The following is a 10,818-nucleotide window of genomic DNA, read 5'->3' as shown; positions in this document are numbered from 1 at the left end:
TGAACAGTCTATAATTTTAAGGGTAGATTACCGTAGTTTTAACAGTGAGAGATAGAATATCAAAAATAAAATCCAGAAAATCGCATTGTATACATTTTATAAATTTATTTGCATAGAGAAATAAGTATTTGATCCCTCTGGCAAACAAGACTTAATACTTAGTGGCAAAACCCTTGTTGGCACGTGCAGCAGTCAGACGGTTTTTGTAGTTGATGGTTTGTACACCTATCAGGACGAATTTTGGTCCATTCCTCGTTGCTAAATCATTAAGATTTTGAGGCTGTAGCTTCAGCTTCCTCCATAAGTTTTCTATGGGATTAAGGTCTGGAGACTGACTAGGCCACTCCATGACCTTAAAGTGCTTCTTTTTGAGCCACTCCTTTGTTGCCTTGGCTGTGTGTTTTGGGTCATTGTCTTGCTGAAAATCCCAGCCACGACCCATTTTTGATATCCTGGAGGAGGGAAGGAAGTTGTCACTCAGGATTTTACGGTCCATGGCTCCATCCATTCTCCCATTGATGCGGTGAAGTAGTCCTGTGCCACTTAACATAATGTTTCCACCTCCATGCTTGACAGTAGGGATGGTGTTCTTTGGGTCATAGGCAACATTCCTCTTCCTCCAATCACGGAAAGTTGAGTTAATGCCAAAGAGCTCAATTTTTGTCTCATCAAAAGGTACATTGTTATAGGGAGTCCACCCCAGGGTGAAGCATAGTAAACCAGCAATACAGTTAGATAGGTCAGGCTTACCATGAAGATTAGTACCACCATTGCTGACTGTTGCAAATGAGCAGTCTGGAACACCGATGGAGGAGTTGTTGCTCTAAACTGCTCTAATATGTCCTTGTGAATGCAAGAACACATGGTCAAGTGAGATTTCAGCATAGCTCTCTGAACCTGCCACTCAAAGAAGGGAAGGGAAGGAGAATGCATTAGAGCAGCTTGGAGTGTAGCAGTTTGGAGCAATGGAGTTACTCTGAGTGCTCCAATCTGCTTATTTACATATTGTGAAATAAATTAATATCTTGGCAAGGGAGGCACACATTTTCATGGGTAAACACTCTTTAAGGAAACCCTTATTGGTCCTCTCATTCTAGTAACTCATCTTAACTAACTAATCATGATAGAAGGTATACAGTATATAAGGAACCTAAACTTTGCTGCATGTCCATAGGCTTCTAATGTGCATGTGTTTGACAACATTGTGTCTTATGTCATATATTCATCAAGTTTACATCAGAACCAGCAAAAAGAAAATATTAAAGGGCTTACCCCATGAAAATGTGCACCACACACTGAAAACACTTCTCAGAGTGCAAGTGTCTGGAGAGTCACATGGGTCATGCTACTGTGGCCCAGATATTGCAAAAAGCAGGGTGAACAAATTGGTTGAAAATAACTTCAATGAAAGGTGGCTTTAAGACCGATAAACTAGGATTAGTTAATCTGATAGGTACAGTATATATAGTTTCTTTTTTCAGGAGATAAACTCTTTAAAGAGGACCTTTCATGTCCTCATCAATGTGCGGTATTATATACTGCTAGGAAGATTGGCAATGCACTGAAATAGGCCTGAAATGCACTCCGGTGCTGGAGATATTGGTTAATTCAGGAACTGATATCTTTCCACTGTCGGAAGGGCGGGCCTTACAGCCTAGTGTAAGCAGAATACCCCCCCTGACAGTACATTCACGGGCCTACTCTGGAGCAGGATGCATTTTGGTCCAATTCTGACCCACATCAGAATCAGGACCAAAATACGTTGTCCCATGCTCTGTGTACACTAGCCCTAATGCCTCGTTCACATCTGCATTGGTATTCCGTCCGGGGGGTTCACATGAGAAACCCCCCCCCCCCAACAGAATACCGAACACAAGCGGTGTGCCAGTGAAAGCACAGGGACCCCATAGACTATAATGGGGTCTATGTGCTTGCCGCCAGATCTACACACAGGACATGCGGACAGGAAAGTAGTTCACAATCTACTTTCCTGCCCACATGATTCGTGTGGGCAGCGCGGCAAGCACACCATTATAGTCTGCGGGGTCCCTGTGCTTACACTGGCACACCGCTTGCAGTTGTGTTTGGTATTCCGTTTGGAGGGGGGTCCCCATGCGGACTCCCTGAACGGAATACCGAACACAGATGTGAACTAGGGGTAAGCTATAAGGTCCACCCTTGTAACAATGGAGAGATATCAGTGGCACCAATATCTCATGATTTGTTATTTACGCTACATTTGAAATAAAAGCTTTGTAATTCGTGAATGGTCAGATGTCCATCTGTATCATTGTGATGGTATAGCGCCTGGAAAGTATGATTGCGGGTTTCCCTTGGTTACCATCACCTTAGGAATTTCTCGTCCACCACCAGGACGTTTGGGTGACATTTCAGATCCCCATGAGGAGCCGAACGACAGTGTAAACCTAAGGCCTCATTCACACGGGGCACGGGACCACGTATTTTGGTCCTGATTCTGATGCGGGAAGCTGCGTCAGAATAGGACCAAAATGTGACTGTTGCGGACGACAGTCACGGCTTCCTGCTCCGGAGTAGTCCCAAATGAATAGTCCTAGTCTGGAGGGTGCTGTCACGAGGCAGACGCCGGGGATGACTCAGCCGCGGAATCCGCCTGAAGAAAGCACTACCTTTTGTAATACATGATACATTACAGTATCATGTATATCTTTTGGTTCCCCCACAGTATTATGTCGCTCTTCGTGCGGCACCACAGTATTGAACAATACCTCTCCCAGATCCCACTGTGTTCTCTCCTGTCTCTGCTCCTGGAGACTTCAGTGACATCACTACATCGCACCAACTGCTCACAAGACTCCGGGAGCAGAGACAGGCCAAATGGTGAAGCGGAGTGGACTCGCCCTTCTAGGAGCAGAGGATATGTCACCACATAACTGGACAGATTTATTGTTCACGAGTTTGTAGAAGTTTGGTGAGGACTCTTTCACACCAGCGCCCGATCTCCGCTATGCAGGTTTCCATTTCCTGCGCGAAACTGGTTCAGAAAATGGAAACCTGCAGGCATTTTTGAAGCCCACTCATTTGAATGGGTTTAAAAAGTGTCCGGCTGTGAGCGCCGGTGAGCGTGTTGTGGTCTCCGTGGCAAAACCGTTGTTTTTTTTTTAACTGGACACAAAGTTGGACATGCAGGACTTTGAGTTCGGTTTAAATAAAAACGCTGTGGAGAGCAAAAAACGCTCACCGGCGCTCACAGCCAGACACAGTCTGACAGGTTTCCATCTTCTGCTGGCAGAAGACGGAAACCGGAGTACGGAGACTGGACGCTGGTGTGACCCCAGCATGACATCTGGGTTTATACACTGGGGCTCGTTCACACGTGGGGCGACAATCGGAAGGTGCTGAAATGGGCGGATTATGACGTGGATTCCGCTGTCAAAATCCGCCCCTTTAGCCCCGTGTGAACTAGCCCTAACAAACCCTCACTGTTTATGATATAACCAATAAAGTTACTGTCTCTCTTAGAAAACCCATTTTCATACTGACCCAGGAAATTCTGAGGTAATAGAGAGGGGTCCTCCAGTCAGGACCACCAACTATTATAGACAATGGAAAAAGACTAAAAGCAGAGCCTCTTGTTCTAGAAGACCCAACACGTCCATGGACAACCCAGTGATGTTAGTGAGAAGTGTGTTATACTTCATTACCTCTAGAGGCGCTGTAGGAAAAGTGAACGCCTGCAGTCAGGTCCGACCACAGGTTACAGGAAGGGATGGTAAACAGCTGACAAACCTTTGGGGCTCTGTTCACACCACCTATAGACATCTGTAGGTAAAATGACTTAAGTGAGAGTGGAAACCCCTGAAGATCCCGAGTGCTGCGGAAAGGACATTGAGGCCTGTACAACATTAACTACAAGGACATCCAATGAGAATAAAGACAAGGACAACGATGTAAGAGGTAAAGGGGAGAATTTTTATTTATAGATGTGGGCGGGGTCAAATTATATTACTATATTACTATTATATATACTATGTCTATATGTATGTGTATGATACTAATCTTATTTATAGATGGGGCGGGTCGTATTATATTACTATAGTCCTATTATATTATGTCTATATGTATGTGTATGATACTAATCTTATTTATAGATAATTATTATATTGTACTATTTATTACTATGCATTAAAACAATATATTATGCTATTTTTTTCCTTACTGAGCCACTATATATATATGTGTGTGTGTTCTGTCTAACATATTTTATTTAAATTTTTCTATATTTCCCTCCAATCTATAATCTTAAAACTATGTATTAAGCTTTTTTTTTTTTTTTTTGCTACGTCTACTAACCTAGTGTATATGTGTATGAGATCTATAAATTTATTTAAATTTTTTTTCCATTTTTTTTTTGTACTATAATATTAAAACTACCGGTACATATTATCCTATTTTTCTATACTAAGCTAGTGTATATATGTATAAATTCTATAGGCGTGTGTGTGTGTGAACTATAACCTATATCTTATTTTTTTTTCATACTATAATATTAAAACTACATATTAACCTAGTTTTTTCTATACTAAGCTAGCATATATATATATATATATATATATATATATATATATATATATATATATATATATGTGTGTGTGTGTGTGTGTATGTGTGAGCTATAACCTACCGTATAATTTTTTATTTTTTTATTTTATACTATAATATTAAAACTACTTATCCTATTTTTTTCTATACTAAGCTAGCGTGTATATATCTGTATATATATTCTATATGTGTGTGTGCATGTTTATGTGTGAACTATAAGCTATATCTTTTTTTTTTTTTTTAGTTTTTTTTAGTTTTTTCCTAGTTTCCAGCTTCTTATACATTTATCTAATCTTTACATTTTTGTAACTACATTTTTTTTCCTATTAATTCCTATTTTTAGCTTATTATTATTATTACTTACTTCTCATCTAATCCTATTTAAGGCCGTGTTTTGATCCTAAGGAAGGCGAAAACCCTGTGAGGAATGGGCCAATTATCCTCAGCATAGGGGAAAATTCCTTCCTGACCCCAAATCTGGCAATCGGAATAAATCCCAGGATCAATGGCCGCTATCTCTATGTGTCTACGTGTGGTGCCTATACCTATCATATAGTGTATGTGGTGCCTATACCTATCATATAGTGTATGTGGTGCCTATACCTATCATGTAGTGTGTGTGATGTGTGTTGTGCGTCATACTTACCAGGCCTGTGCTGAGCCAAGCACAGGCCGCTCCCGATGGACGCAGAAGATCTTCACGCTGTTCTGGCAAGTGTGGCATGAAGATGGAGAGAGTTCGTGTGTTTCAAGGCAGCCGTGGTCTTACAGCGCAGCAGAGACATGGAGGAGTCAAGTTCTGGGCTGTGGGCGCCAGTTCATTCTGCAGAGCATCCCAGCTTGGTGACGTGTAGTTATGTTGGTTCGTGGGATGAAGGGCGCTCCTATCCTCCGGCCACTGTAGATGTTCCTTCTCCAGAACTGGCTGAAACGGTGTAAATGGTGGCCTTGCTCTCCTCTGCTCCAGTTCCTCCCAGCCGATGGTAGAAAAAAATGGATGCTCTCGGATGTTCCTGCACAAACCCATGCGCTGCCTAGGATTCTTGCATAGCAGGTTTTCGACAAGATGTTTCAAGTCCGCATCAACGTCAGGTGGAAATTCGGGCTTCTTGGTGAGCTTGGCGATAAAGGCTTCCCGTCGGATCGAACCTTCATACAACGGGTGGCGTCCTGTTGCCATCTTGGACACCACGATTCCTAAGCTCCACCAGTCCACTGCTATGCCATATCCTGGTTTGAAGTGCACCTCTGGGGCCATATAGTTGAAGGTGCCCGTCACGCCACAGATTTTGGTAGTGGCGGTGATTCCATCTAGGGCCAGCCCCAGGTCGATGATACGGGTGTGGCCTTCTGCATCCAACACGATGTTCGCTGGCTTGATATCACTGTAATGAAATAAGAGAAGAAAATGACGATCTGCCCAGTGACAATGGAAATGGGGGATGGGTAAAAACAAGACCAGGCAGAATAGCCAGGCAGGACCCTAGGAAAGCTGGGTGCATGAAATCCAGAATGTAAAGGAGAGACATAGAAGGAAGAAAGTTCTTACCGGTGGACGATGCCTTGTCCATGGAGGAACTGAAGTCCGCAAATAATCTCTGCCGTGTAGAATCTCATGGGAAGAACAAAGAGAAATCTCAGTGTTAGCAAAGCCCTGACTACAACCCTCGACCTCAGCTTTTATCTTCTCCCCCTCCTCCCTTGTTATTTACCCCTTTTTCTTACCTTACGTTGCCGATGTTCAGGCTGCCGCACATCTTGATCAAATCCGCCAGGCTGCCTCCAGACAGATACTCGGTGATGAAATATGCCCGCTGTTCAGAGTGGTGTGCGGCATAGAGGTGGCATATAAAGGGGCATTCTCTGGCAGCGGCGAGTATCTGCTGCTCTCTCACGATGGTATCCATATCGTCCTCTGTTTTCTCGATGGTCTTGATGGCCATGAAGGTCTGTCGGCCAGGGACTGATGCCAGAAAAACCTGAAGAAGACAAATAGAAAATGGTTGTTACATCGAAAAGGAAAAGGGGCTCATTCACATCATGTAGTGTCAGCTCTGGGATTGTGTGTGGAAAGGCCATAAAGGGGGACTCTACTATTACCATATGGGAATGGACAGAACAGGCACAAGATGGCTGGGTGGATCGGTTTGGGATCAGCATTCGGCTCAATTTAGATCACGTTTTTTTTTCCATCTGTTTTTCTGATCCGTTTAATGAATGCAAACAGATGGTCGTCCGTATACATAGAGGTCAATGTGAAAAAAAAAAATGGATTCATTTTCTACACAGAAGGGTAATCTACCATACTTATGTCTCTGTGCAAATAAAAAACTGCAAGATATGGATTACATGATCAGAATAGAGCTTATTACCATTGGGTCAATGTATATATTGTATAGCATAGACCAGGACATGGATATAAACAGTCCTTAGTGTAATAGCCGAGCTGAGCATGTTAGTAGTACTAAGGAATAGCCAAGCTGAGCGTGTTAGTCTGCTGCATATCTGCCAGCTCTCCTACACACTCAGCTTGCTATTCCTTAGTACTACTAACACGCTAAGCCCCGCCTTCTCTATACTAGTCGGGAGAGGGGTCGGGCCTTAGGAGAGTGCAGCTGGGGAGTCTCCCCGCCCAGTACCCGCCCACACTCTCCTAAGCCCCGCCTTCTCTATAATACTAGTCGGGGAGAGGGGGGCAGGGCGCTCTGAAACCCGGACCATGGACCGAAGTGGACCAAGAACAGGGAGCTGCAGGTAAGCGGACACCGGGGTCCTGGGTTTGGGGGGGGTTGGGGTTTGTAGTACTACCACGCTCAGCTTGGCTATTCCTTAGTACTACTAACACGCTGAGCTCGTCTATTACACTAAGGAATAGCTGTGCTGAGCGTGTTAGTAGTACTAAGGAATAGGCAAGATGAGCTAGTCGTGTTAGTACAGGAAGAGTAGCTGGAGGGATGGTTGAATGTAGTGCAGAGCTCATTTATCTGTCCGGAGTAGCCGGGCTAACCGCACGGCCAGCTCTGCTATATCTCGCTATAGAAATCCATTGACCAGCGTTGATTGGCCAGTCTACGGCATTCGGCCAATCAACGCTGGTTCTGCCGGAGGAGGCGGAGTCTAAAATCGGACCAGAATGGAAACTGCTGTGCATCAATTTTAGACTCCGCCTCCTCAGGCAGAACCAGCGTTGATTGGCCGAATCCCGTTGACTGGCCAATCAACGCTGGTCAATGCATTCCTATGCGAAAAAGTCAGCTCCGGCATATCGCAAGCTGACAGGGGATCCCGAGATAATAAAGGTACTTGATGCCCCCAGACATGCTTCCCCTGCTGTCCCAGTTGCTTTCCAGGGTGTTGGCATCATTTCCTGGGGTGTGATAGTGGACTTGGTGACCCTCCTGAGTCGAATGGTGGGATCCCCTGTAGCAAAGTATTTTCTCCCATAGACTATAATGGGGTTCGATATTCGATTGAATAGTCAAATATTGAGTGGCTATTCGAAACGTATATCGATCTCGAACATTTTACTGCTCGCTCATCTCTAGTGTCTATGCGTCTGCATAGACACACTTCCTCTATAGTCTGCAATACACGTGTATTGCAGGCTATAGTACTGGACCAGCAATCAGAGTATTGCTGGTCCAAGTATAGTTATAAAACAAAAAAAAATGTAAAAAAAAGTGTAAAAAATAAATAAATAGTGTGTGAAATAAATAAATTAATAAAGCCCCAAAATTCCATTTTTCTATATCAGATGAGTAATTAAAAAAACTAAAAATTAACAAAAACAGTGCATATTTGGTATCGCCGCGTCCGTAACAACTTGTACCATAAAACTAAAACATTATTTTACCTATATGGTAAACGTCGAGAAAAAAAAAAAGAAAAAAAATGCCAGAAATAATGATTTTTGCCATCTCACCTTAAAAATATGCTATAAAAAGTGATCAAAAAGTCATATGTACACCAAAACAGTAGCAATGAAAAGCACAGGTTGTCTCGCAAAGAATAAGCCCTCAACCAACTCTGTCAATGGAAAAATTAAAATGTTACGCATCTCAGAAGATGGCGATGCTAAAAACATTGATTTATGTCCACAAATGGGTTTTTGTTCGGCAAAATTACTAACGCATAAAAAAACCTATAAATGAGGTATCGCCGTAACCGTACCGACCCGCAGAATAAAGTTCACATGATTCTCATGCTGTACGCCATGTGGAAAAACATTTAAAAAGTAAAATGCAATGCCAGAATTGATTGATTTTTTTTTTATCCAGCAAAAAAGAGTTAATAAAAAATAGTCAATAAGTTATAGGCACCCAAAAATGGTGTCATTACAAAATGCATCATATCCCGGAAAAATTAAAGCACTCATATGGCCACATTAACACAAAAATAAAAAAATATTGCTTGAATAATGTGAAGACAAAAAAAACCCAAAATCGCCAAATGCGTCAGGAGGGGAATATATAAGCGGTGCGAGCATATGTCAGTTTACCAGTTTTGCAGTTTACAAGAGAAAAAATAATAGAAGAGACCCCCAATGTGACCCCCCAATCATAGGAGCTACTGGGACATAGTAGGGAATTTGGTGCTCCCAATGTCCTCCGCAAAGCTTATATATTACCTCTTCACCATCCACTGTGCAGTCACGTCTGGGATACTAATACTCACTACACCACCTGATAAATTCTTTGAGGGGTGCAGTTTCCAAAATGGGGTCACTTGTGGGGGTTTCCCACTATTGTGGGAACATGCCCCCCCCCCCCATGTGCTCCTGCACACAGTATTATGCTCTATAGTGGCCCCTGCACACAGTATTGTGTCCCTTAGTGGCCCTTGCACACAGTATTATGTCCCTTAGTGGCCCCTGCACACAGTATTATGTCCCTTAGTGGCCCCTGCACAAAGTATTATCTCCCATAGTAGCCCCTGCACACAGTATTATCCCCCATAGTAGCCCCTGCACACAGTATTATGCCCCATAGTGGCCCCTGCACACAGTATTATCTCCCATAGTGGCCCCTGCACACAGTATTATCTCCCATAGTGGCCCCTGCACACAGTATTATCTCCCATAGTGGCCCCTGCACACAGTATTATGCCCCATAGTGGCCCCTGCACACAGTATTATCTCCCATAGTGGCCCCTGCACACAGTATTATGCCCCATAGTGGCCCCTGCACACAGTATTATCTCCCATAGTGGCCCCTGCACACAGTATTATCTCCCATAGTGGCCCCTGTACACAGTATTATGTCCCACTGTGGACACCCATAAACAATTATTATACTCCGGGGTCTTTTCAGACCCCGGAGTATAATAATCGGAGACCCAGGGGGAGAAAAACATTAAAAAACTCTGTTACTCACCCATCTCCCGTCTCCTACGCTGTCGGCCTCCGGAGTGGTTCATCTTCAATGACGTCAGACGTCACATGACCCGGAACGCAGGCCGGGGTCATGAGACGTCAGACAACTAGGCCGAAGCCTGCCCGGATCATGGAGAGGTAAGTAACAGTGTTTTTTACGTTTCTTACCTCTCCCGGGCTGCTGATCATTATACTTGGGGGTCCGAAAAGACCCCCCGAGTATAATGATAGCAGCGGTAGCGGCTGTCACCGGGCCCCTAATGTCCCAGGCCCTGTGGCAGCTGCCTCTGCTGCTATGGCGGTAGTTACGCCACTGTTCTAGGGCTCTGTAAATGAAACATGGTATCTAAAAACCATCCTAATGAAATTGCTGCCCGAAATCCCTAAAGGTGCTCTTTGATTTCTGAGGACACGTATTGAGTCACGTTGCACAGAAGGGCCACATATGGGATATTTCTACAAACTGCAGAATCAGAGAAATAAATATTATGGTATGTTTTGCTATTAACCCCTTCTTTGTTAAAGAAAAATGTGGTTTGAAATGGAAAATGTGCATAAAAAAAGTGATATTTGGAAATTTCACCTTCATTTTGCATTATTTCCTGTGGAACGTCCTAAACGGTTAAAGGGATTCTACCATTAAACTACCTTTTTTTTCTAATAAACACGTCGGAATAGCCTTAAGAAAGGCTATTCGTCTCCTACCTTTAGACGTGGTCTCCACCGCGCCGTTCCGTAGAAATACCGGTTTTAACCGGTATGCAAAAGAGCTCTCCGCAGCAATGAGGGCGGGCCCCAGCGCTGAAAGGCCGATGAGCGCATCCCCATTGCTGCCCGAGAGCTCTTTCCTGCGCCGCCTCCTTGTT

At 43.8% G+C, this 10,818-nt stretch overlaps 1 long non-coding RNA gene across 1 annotated transcript; it reads right to left on the bottom strand.

The window, feature by feature from the left end:
* Positions 1 to 5,887: 5,887 nt before the first annotated feature.
* LOC142216506 (uncharacterized) lies at positions 5,888 to 6,369 on the bottom strand. The gene is made up of 3 exons (XR_012717348.1): positions 6,307 to 6,369; positions 6,131 to 6,193; positions 5,888 to 5,966 (listed from the first exon to the last, which is right to left on the bottom strand). It is a non-coding gene; the product is annotated as an uncharacterized LOC142216506 (long non-coding RNA).
* Positions 6,370 to 10,818: the final 4,449 nt, after the last annotated feature.

Source organism: Leptodactylus fuscus, chromosome 8 (assembly GCF_031893055.1).
Source record: "Leptodactylus fuscus isolate aLepFus1 chromosome 8, aLepFus1.hap2, whole genome shotgun sequence".
Lineage (NCBI taxonomy): Eukaryota > Metazoa > Chordata > Amphibia > Anura > Leptodactylidae > Leptodactylus > Leptodactylus fuscus.
Note: the sequence above shows the minus strand (reverse complement) of the source record. Positions and strands in the feature narration are given on the sequence as shown.